This window comes from Podarcis vaucheri (genome assembly GCF_965113315.1).
Source record: "Podarcis vaucheri genome assembly, chromosome: 8".
In the NCBI taxonomy this organism is placed as follows: domain Eukaryota; kingdom Metazoa; phylum Chordata; class Lepidosauria; order Squamata; family Lacertidae; genus Podarcis; species Podarcis vaucheri.
In genome coordinates, this window is record NC_138766.1 from 31,286,158 (window position 1) to 31,297,453 (window position 11,296).

The following is an 11,296-nucleotide window of genomic DNA, read 5'->3' on the forward strand; positions in this document are numbered from 1 at the left end:
GGATCTTTTTTCTATCGCGTTCAAGCTGATCATCTGCAACCACGAATGAAGAACTTAAAGCCCGTCCCTCTTGTGTGTAGGAGTGGCATTGTAATTCCAGATGTATTACAAACTCGATCTTCAACTCAGTGGCTCTAGAACTGGATTTAGAAGAAATCCCCATTAGGGTGAATGGAACTGGTATTGTAACCAGCTGCGGATTTCGAGCAATTTATCTTGAGAAAAGCGATTGTTTAAATCTGATTGCAACAGACTGAGCATTTTCAAGGACTGCAGTGTAACTTTATTCAGCTCTTCAGGCCGGATGCGCATGCTAAACGCACCTATTGGCCGAAGTAGATTCAATTGATTTGAAATCGGAACTGTTTCCAAGCTTCTACGCATGTTTATTCGCCACTGTTTGATAGGGTTACCCAGGGAAGTTTGCAGATGCTTGCAGCCATGCTTCCCAATCCTATACAACGGTAAGGTAAAAAAGGCAAAGGATCCATGGACGGTGAAGTCCACTCAAAGGCTACTATGGGGTGCAGCGCTCGTCTCGCTTTTCAGGCCGAAGGAACCGGCGTTTGTCCACAGACAGCTTTCCGGGCCATGTGGCCATCATGGCTAAACCGCTACTGGCGCACGGAGGACTGTGACAGAAGCCGGAGAGCGGGGAAACGCCGTTTACCTTCCCACAGCAGCGGTACCTATTTATCTCCTTGCACTGGTGTGCTTTTGAACTGCTAGAAGCTGGATAGAGCAACGGGAGCTCACCCTGTCGAGGGGATTCGGACCTCCGACGTTCCGATCAGCAAGCCCAGGAGGCTCAAGGGTTTAGACCACAGCACCACCCACTCCCGTTTTCCTATACAAAGATCAACACCTGGCAGCCCGATCCCTATTTAGGTTTACTCGGAAGTAATTCCCACTGTGTTCAATGGGATTCACTCCCTTGAAAGAGCTGCAGTTTACCTCTGTGTAAGCTCCGGCTGTGCACTTGCAGTCGTCGGCACGTTTACCTGAGAGTGCACCTTTGGACAGTGTGACTTACTTCAAGTAAAGGGCATATTATTGGGGTGCTCTTCTCTTACTTTCAAAGATCAGCAAAGATATTGAAATGAGTATTTGGCAGCACAGGCGGCATTCGGCAAGTAGGTTATCAGGAGATCAATTTCTCTCGAGTGAAACGCAACCCTCCCCCTCCCCCGCATCATTTAGAAAGCTACCTCCAACGTTTTTGGGATGTGGAAATATACTCTTGGCAAAAAGACTATCAGCACATAACGTGCTTTCAGTCAGCAGAAGCCTCAATTAAAACCAGTCACAAAATTAATCTACATTTGAATTTCTAAAAAGTAAGACTTCCTCGATGAAGCACGACCAGTGCACCAAGTCTTACTTAAGGCACGCCAGGTGTGTTCAAAGTCAGGTTTCCCCAACCTGGTCTCTATAGATTTTGGATCCCAGTTCGTATTTGCCCCAGCCAGCGGGATCCAAGTATGATGGTGAGCGGAGTCCAAACTACTTGGAGGGCACCAGATGGGGAAGCGTGGTCGAGACAAAAAGCGCATCGCCCAGTCAAAAGTGTTATTGGAGCATAGACCATTTCAGACTGCAGGTGAAAGACTGGCGAATGATATTCCCAGAACACGCAATGCAGGAATATGCAGTTGCAAATCTCCTTGTGCACAGAAAACTCAGGCAGAAGGATTCCAGGCACGGAGTTTTTAACACCTATACAAAGCGATCCTCGCCTGCATGCAACAATATTGAGATGGATTGTCACATTACAAAAAGAAAACCGAAAACCCCTAAACGTGTGCTTCCGCTAGGTGTCTAAGACAGCAGCTTTAGTTTAAAAGAACGTTTTCTAGGCAAACAAGCGAATCCTCCCCGCGGGTTCCTTCCTGGTATCTGTGTCAGCCAATAGCCGTCAAGGGACTTGACAAACGTTCGCCTTCCAAGCATTTGTTTGCTTTTCACACTTCTTCGCTTCCGATCTCTGGAATCCACCTGCAAAGCAACTCGGGAGGAGTCTCCTGCGGCAGGACTTGTTGGGCGGTTGCCAGCCGGGATTGGACAATCTATCCTTAGGTCAGGTGCCGAATTGCAGCTGAATTAGCCTCCCAAAAGCTGGTGCCCTCCAGATATTTTGGATTGCAGTACAGTGTATACAATCCCCACGGTGCTGGGTGGGGCTTGTGTGTGTCGTAGTCCAAAATATCTAGAGGCTGCGAAAGCATTTCTTCCTCCAAGAAAGGCAAGATACGCAGGCAACCTCTGGATCCGGGATTCTGGGAAACCCAGGTCTGAGCTGAGTTTCCCTTACCCCCTTCCAGCAAGGCATCCTTGGAACGCTACAGCGCCACCTTCCGAAGGAGAGGGAGACTCGCGCATCCGGTTGTGGCTGGCGACACTTCCGGCAATGTTGGCAGCCACTGTCCCCATCGGTTAAGTGGGCATAACCGTGCCTCCTCCCCACACAGTGTCGCCCTGAGGGTGACCACTGTAAAGATGAGAAAGAACTTTAAGGGGGCGGGCAGAGACACGGGGCGGGGGGAATTGAGGAGAGGCATAAATTGTGGGTTTAGCTTTGCTTCTGGTGCCAGATCTTGCGCGCGCCTTTATAACTGTTATAAAAGGACTAAACCCTTAAAGCTGCGATTCTTCGCGCCCATTGATAGGCATTTAAAAAAAAAAACAACGGAGCGATTAGACTGCAGTTGGTTCAGTTCCAGTGCTGTTAACAGGAACGAAATCGCTTCCTAGGATTGACTGGGGCGCTCGCCTTTGGTGTCTGCTACTGAGCCATCCATCTGCCCTTAAAAACGCTGCATTCCTCTTGGTGCCTGCTCTATTTGACGAAATGTAGCTGCTGGCAAGCGCGAGGCACCTTTGCCTTCCTCTTCTCATTTGATCAGGACCTGCTTTTCCGGGTGGGGCTGTTTGAATTCCTTTGCCCTGAGAACTTTTGTCAGCTTCCTCCCCTAGCGCCTCGGGAACGTGAAGGCGCCGCCCTAAAGACTTTCTCTGCTTGGAGCAGCAGAATTTCAGAAGCCTCCTTTCCATTCGAATGACTCCCCTCCCCTGGCTCCCAAAGCAGGAATTGGGTGTTGCTGGACTACAGAGCCCATCACCTGTGACCATGCTGGCTGGGGTTGATGGGAGTTGGAGTCCAACATTTAGAGACCTATTTGTTCCCTATCCAGAGGCACTGGCTGCAGAGCCTCTGGGAAGCTGCAGAGGACGCCACAACTGTTATTTAGAATGGAGTGTGCGAGAGGCGGCAGGACACTGAATTTTGGAGTTGCACAGGGTGCCACTGAAATTTGAGCCCTCAAGGTCCACCACTGCCCCATCCTTTTTAAAGAACTTCTGGGAGGAATACTGCGAAAGCAGAGAACATCTCCAATGTACTGTTGGTGGCTCAGGGAAAACAACCTTCTGTCCACCCCCCCCCCAAAGTTGAGTCAAAGTGGGGCATGGAAGGTCTTTTAAAGCTGCAGGCCGGCCCTCTTTGTCCCCCACCAAGTGGAAAGCAGTCAAGCAACCATGATGATCCTTTCGTTTTGCAGTCCCCCCGACAGGTATGAAGATCAGGGTCCATCCAACATAGTTGATGGGTTTGGTTTGGTTTTCAAGCCTGGAATGGATAATTCAGCCCTGTATGTACAGGAAAGCATATCCCCAGAGTGGCTGGGGAAACCAAGCCAGATGGGTGGGGTAGAAATGAATTATTATTATTATTATTATTATTATTATTATTATTATTCCAAATCCTTGCTCACCTATGAAGTTCAGTGGGTGACCTTGGGCGCCCATAGTGCACAGTATTTATTAGGAAGGCTTACTGTGAAGTTTAAATGAATTCAGCGAACACCACGATGAGCTCATCAGAGGATGGGCAGGAGATAAATGTCCTCACTGCCACTTAAGCACATTTGCAAGAGTGTGATATGATTGCTCCATCTGCACCCTGGTCCAGTCTGTTTTTTAGCTGGGAAAGAAGTAAGTGAATCTAATACTGTATCCTTATGCCCAGCATTTCTCTCTTCCTATCTAAATTGCTGGAGTGCTGCTCCTGCAACTGCAATACATTCAGCACATTTTTTGTCTGACATTGTGCTAGCATGCTGGTGGATACATCCTTTAAAAAACTTTTAAAGCTGTCTCAAACATGTTAAACTCTCTGAAGTGGTGCTTCTATTGCAAGCGCAGACCAAGCCTCAATCTGCCTCCAGGGTTTTCCATGAGAACCACAGCATAGTTTCCAATCCCAAAGACACCCCCCAACACTTTATTTTGCAAGCTGATTTTTGTTTTGCACCCCGGCAAAGGTTTCTTTAACCACTTTCTTCCAGTGTGAACAGCAGGCTGAACTCTAACAAAGTCTCTCTTGTTGTTCCCATTTGGCAGAAGGGGCTTTTGGCGTGACAGGGCTTGTGCAGGAGCATATCAGTGCTCAGAGCCAAACTGTCTGGTCCTTCCACCCATATTCAATTCAGAAGATGGCCTTAGATTCCCAAGTCATAAAATCATGGAATTGTAGAACTGGAAAGGACCCAGAGGATCATCTACTTCAGGGTTCCCCAAACTTTGGCCCCCATCTGTTTTTGGACTACAACTCCCATCATCCTTAGCTAGCAGGACCAGTGGTCAGGGATGATGGGGTTGTAGTCCAAAACAGCTGGAGGCCCAAGTTTGGGAAACTCTGATCTAGTCCACCCCCCTGCAATGCAGGAATAAACAGCTGTCCCATATGGGGATCAAGCCTGCAACCTTGGTGTTATCAGCATCATGCTCTAACCAGTTTCCCAGCATGGTCAATATGAGGTCCAAAGTTTCATTACAGGGAGCAGCATTGATTTCTCTCTGCAAAGGCTCCAGTTTTCCAGTGCCAACTAAGGCTAACCCCAACTTACATGGGAGCGAGTGCCCATTGACTTCAGTAGGACTTTGGTTAGGCTTGCGCAATGCACGAAACCTCTTGTGACTGAAGCCATGCATATGTCACTGCTGGGATGCCATGGTAGCGCAGACCTACAGGAGAGGAAGAGCTGGCAAAAGGTTTGTATTCAGGGGAAGGAGCTGAGGATGACACACTGCCCAGGTGTGTCAGAGCGGCCTCCCTGAAACCCCGCCATTCAGCAGTTTCAGAGGGCAGGAGTATAGTGGCATGGACGAGCAAGGTTACTGAGTCCAAGGAGGAGCACCAATTAGCCTGTGATGCAGTGGGTGGAAATGTACAGTTCCATGATTGGAGAAGAGCCTGCCCAGCTGGATTCACTCGGCTTATTTGTGCACCAAATAATAACCTTTGTTTGACTTCTGAGTGGGCAGCAGACACTGCAAGATTCAAATCACTCACTGCTCCCGAGTGATCTTATCTTACTGCCGTGACAGTAAAAAGATTGCCATCACCACGGCCATGAAGCACAAAACATTTCCCCATTTCATCGTTCGGATAAAGTTACCACTATGTGTCTCTTAAATTACATTGACGAGAGATTGCCATGTCTATACAGGGTGCAAATATATGATGCATTACAACAATAGTAGGAATTGTGTTTGCTAAGGATGGAAGAATACCAGCCCCTCCCCCAACAAACTAGACACAATTAGGAAAATATGGGAACAGCTCCATGTAATCCAACTATCAGTGATGTTATGAAAGAAAGATAATTGTGCTGATGTGCTAGACAAAGGAGTTTGATAGTTGAAGGGGTGGACTTCAGTCATAAGAGTTACCTATAACTTCAATATTTAATATTCATATTTTCTTAGATTTGTTACATTAGCACGGTGATGACTTAGGATGTATTTACTCTTTTGGGGTAGTTTCCCCCCTGTGTAATTTTGTAACAATTACTGTTATTAGAAAGCTGTGTAGCATGAAAATACTGTACCTGAATAAAACAGTAAAGTTAAGTCACCAGCAAGTATAATGAACTGCAGATATATCAAATGGTGTTGATAGAGGTGTGACTACAGGAAGCAGCTATGAGTAGAAACAGGAAGTGGAGTGACACTCTGTTCTCTCTATCCCAAGCCAGGTGAGAAAGTTCAAGTTCAATGTTTAGACAAAGAGATATGTTTTTAGGAAGGTTGAGTATTGTTTCAGCCACATTATCAATCCAGGTATCAGCAGAGCCAGAATCTGCCCTGATACCATGAGATCAAAGCTATATGTGTTTACCTGGATGTGAGTCCCATTGATCACAGTGGTACTTGCTTCTGAGTAGACAACACACAGCACTGCACTATATGGGTTCCTAAGTCCATACACTGAGTAGGGTCCTGTAATTTTAATGAGTTGCAGAAATGTAAGAATTCTACCATCAGTAACAGGGAAAACTGTGTTTGGTGGAACTCTGTCCTGTTCCATTCTTAAAGTTAGTAGAAGATTCATCTTGACCTGTCAGCCCTAATCAACTTTCTTCTTACTAAAATTAAAACAAGAGAACGGGCTAAACAAAAGTGAGAGTCAAGGTCTAAACTTAAGCTCTTACTTTTCCTTGAAGAAAGAGGTGATTTTATAAAGTTATACAAAATTTCAAACATTGGGTTATCTGCTAGCATGTTTCACAATCAAGGCGTGCATCAACCCACCAAGAATATACGAATCCTTAAAAGGCTACTTTCAGTGGGGTTTATGTGAGTTCATTACACAACAATGGCATCATGAAGCATTGATCACCATGTATATATGAGTCACCACAGATCAAACATTCAGGCAGAGCTTCCTATCACTGCAGCAACCATACCTCAGTGGAAGCAAGTTCACATGGGAGTCATTGAGCAATTTTATTTGCATGGATTTGTGTCACAGTGATTTATCAGGTTACTGATGAGTGGCATACACGTGGCTGCAGTCCAGTCTTTAAGAACATAAGGAAAGCTCTGCTGGATCAGCCTCAAGTCCTATCTAGTTCAGCATCCACAGATGTCCATGGGAAGCCTGGAAGCAGAACCTGAGAACAAAAGTCTTCCATCCACATAGTGTGATTTGTTGATTCCTCACCACCACACACACATTCTTTAGCAGGTAAAATGCTTACCTAACAAGTCTTTATTCCGGTCAGAAGAATGAAACGCACCACAAAGGGGCAAATCTTCATATAATCTTTAGATTATCTCTTGCATTATTGTTGGACGATACTACTGAATGTAAAGTCCTTTTACTTCTCTGAATAAATTGAATAAGGCCAGGAAGAGGGACACTTGCTTCTTCTCACTGACTCTGTGTCTGCATCAAGCACCATCAGACATCCCTTTCAGCTAAGCAGTTTTTCTACTCCTTCATAATGTAAAGTAAATACATCTAGCTATCACCAGCAAGCTGCCAAGGGAGAGGCTCTTTTTTCTTTTTCTTTTTTAAGAGAATGGGAGTCATTTTGTTGTCGCCATCATTAAACAACTGGCAGACAGAAACCCTTGTTGTATAAATGCCAGCATAAGATCTATGTGTACATCCAGATTTACTTACTTGCCCTAGAAATGATTTCCAAAGTGGAATGTACTCCACATTCAAGGTAGATTCAGGAGGCGGCATTGAAAATGTCCCATGAAAACTTGTTATAGGCTGCACATCAAAACGGAAAGACTTGCCTTCATTTCTAAAACAGAAGGTTCTTTTTACCTGGACTTCTCCATGATTTTTATAATGGAATATTAAAAGGAGAAGTTTGGCTGTGGTAAGGCATAAAAAGAACATTGAGGGAATCCCACTGATTCCCTGCATAACAACTGGTCACAAACCAACACAGTCTCAAATGCAATTAAACCCTTTGATGTCAAGGGTTAAGTGTGCTTAACTTTGTGTTGGACCAAGGCCACTCTGGAGACCTTCAAAATGTATTTGTGCCCTAGAATAGGGTTGCCAATTTGGAGCCTTTGCAGTTAACGTACATACACATATTTAACTTATTTTCCTAAGCACATCTTTATTTTGTCCTGCATCGACAGTTGATGGTAGGTTTCAGGACATACAAAGTGATTATTATCTTAAAGCCGACTGCAAAAATGTGATTCTGGTTTTTTTTGGGGGGGGAGAGATAGACAAATCCCCCATTTAAAGTGTGGAGCCCTTTAGGCATTTCTCTTTGGCTGCTTGTCCTCTCAAATGCTGCTCATTAATGGCTGGATCCTGAAGACATTATTCAGACAAAACCTCCATTGTAGAGTCAGACAATAAGACTCAATCCTGCTAAAATTTACATGTGTGCTTAATTTTACCCAGTGAGTCATTCAGCAGATTTCAGCAAGCCTTTAGATCAGGGTCTGGGATGTAGTAATAAAGTTTTGTAGATGTTTTGCCTTGGGACAAGGCCTCTGAAACTTGGCTGATCTTTCGTACCACAAAGGTCCATATTATGACAGTGATTGTATTGTTCCTTAGGGCTGTTGGGTCACTCCTGAGATTCTCACCTAACACACAGTACTGTAACTCGTCGTTTCTTACACCCAAGGTAAGCCGTTCCATCGCTTGACGCTTTGAGGTTTTGGAATCACACAAATTCAGACAGACCATCCTACCTCCTGAGACAGACAAAGAAGTTAAAAGCATTAAACAGGAATTTCCACAGAAATCCATCCCGAGAGTGCCATTTCAAGTGGTTGGATGAATATAAAGTTTTCAGTAGGAGCCTTGGGGCAAAATTTATGGCATGATTCAAAGCTCATTCTGGATTAAATTCCATACAAAATGGGAAAAGAAGACTATGGGTGGATCTACACACAGGAAAAATCAGCTATAAATAAGTCAGAAATTAAATCATTATAAGAAAGGGGGGGGAACACTATGGAAAATTGCAGATAACTTTTTTTTTTTTTTTGCTCTCCAGCACTATCTGGTGTTGCATGTTTATAATGCATTTAAAATGCTGGGTGTTGGGTTTTTTTTACTAATGTAGCTGAATCCTATATTAAACCATTTGTTGATGATATTTTCTTCTGCATTAAGTTGTATAGCTGTCATCAGTGCAGATCAAACAATCACTGTTTTGTACACTTGGGGGGCCTTGTGCCCTTGGTATGACTAGGCAGAGGGAGGATTGCTGACTTCCTGCACAAATTGTGGTCTTCTTGGAAGTATCTGGTTAGTTACTATAGGAAAGAGGATGCCAAAACTTGATGAACCTTTGGCCTGAATCAGCAAGATTCTTGTGTTTTTAAATTGTTCACAACAATAGACTTAATGTCTATAAAATCAGTGGAAGGTTCTACAGAGGTGTCCCCCCCCCCAATTCTCTTCAATCAGGGATGGGGAACCTGTGGCCTTCCAGATATTGTTTGGCTACAGTTATCATCTCTGACAACTGGTATCTAACAACATCTGGAGGCAATCTTTTCCGTAACTGAAATCCTTGATTGACACCTCAGGACAGTGATTGACAAGATATGAGGTAGTAGTGAACAACAATTGTGTACCCTTTATGGATCCTAGCTTCTCAGACTGGTGTAATGTTGACAAGGACTTAGCTCAGATGCTGTGATACAACCCACCCCACCCCCCAACCTTCTGTTGTCTTGTCAACAGCAATAGCTGGCCAGAATGACACATCTCCACTCCCTTCTTTCCCAACTAGTAGGATTCAGCGGTGGAAACACAGAGACAGAAAATGACTAAAGTCACACAGAGCCTGGTATTGTATTGAGAGTTGCCATTGACCGTGCTTCCCTATGGATGGATCACTCTATACTGCCAAAATGAAAAGAAGCTGAGAGCAGAGGAAGGGAAGGAAACAGGACTCGGTTTCCGTAAGGAAGGACAATGTGCTATTCAGTTCTGGCACTCAAAAACAAATTCCTGGGCTCAGAATTCTGCAGTTTGAGTCATTGAACCTGTCTGTGCCTGGGAGATTTGGGGGTTCTAGTAAAAAAAAAAAAGAGGAAAGAAAGTACTATTTATTTTTATTCATTGGATTTGTTTATTGACCATCCAATTATAACCGTTCACAACAAAATAACTGGACATTTCCCAATATATTAATAAAACAATAAAAATACCACCCATAAAACCATCACATGTAGGTAAACCCAGGAATTTACAGCTCCTCATGTCAGTACAGCAAACAATAAGAGCAATTTAGATGACCCAGCCATATACTCATACCGCCCAAAGGTCTGGATGAATAGGTGTGCCTTGAGGTGTTCCTCAAGGATCAATCGCTGGCATCTCCACGTAGGACTGGGAAATATTCCTTGCCTGAAACACCAGAAAGCCACTGCTAGATGGCATGGGCAGTACTGAGTTAGAGGGTCCACCAGTCTGACTCTGTATAATAAGGCTGAGTTCCTGTGTTCCTTTGTCCCCATACAGATCTGCTGGTCTGCACTGTTGCATGAAACGAGGATGAACCTGCAATATACCTAAGGCTTCCTGGGGGCTGAACGTTGCTTGGGGAAGATTGACAGCTATAAGCAAGCCACCTGCCACTGAGGACATCTTGTTTGACTCATTACCGATCATCACACCACCAGAAGCTTCAATAAGCTTCCCAAGAATCCCAGGGATTCCTTAGAACAAAGCCTGGAATCCATTGTTCTTAGGGGTTGATGCAGGTTTACAATGCTTTTGATATCATTTACTTTGGGAACATGCAAACTTTGGACATCATTTCGATCTTGTAACCTTGCTTTATATAACTTCTTGGCTCCTCCCCTCATTCCATACACCAACATTCTCTCCCTCAGCTTTCATTTATTTTCAGACAGGTATACTTCCCAAGGCTTTCTCATCATTCAAGGCAGAAGATACAACTGTTGCCCTCCATGCCCCAGCTTTGTTGCTAAAAATAATTCCTTTTGTTACAGTTGCCTGAAGGAGCATCTCTATCCCAGTTGCTCAGTCCGGATACTGAAGCCCAGCTCCGAGGGCCTTCTGGTGGTTCCCTCTCTGTGAGAAGTGAAATTACAGGGAACCAGGCAGAAGGCCTTTTCAGTGGCTGCATCCACCCTGTGGAACACCCTCTCGGTAGATGTCAAAGAGTTGAACAACTGTGTAAGTTTTCGTAGACATCTGAAGGCAGCCCTCTTTCGGGAAGTTTTTAATGTTTGATGGTGTGCTTTTGTTGGAAGCCACCCAGAGTGGCTGGGGCAACCGAGTCAGATAGGTGAGGTATAAGAAATAAATTATTATTATTGCTTTTTAATGGATCTTCTAATTAGTATTATTTTGCGTGCACACACAGCAGCTTAGCACCCTGTGCAGGGGAACTGCCTGCGTTGCCCTAAATCCAACACTTCTGTAAGGAAGTTGTACAGCTCCAATGATCCCTGACCATTGGCGATGCTGGCTGGGGCTGATGGGAGT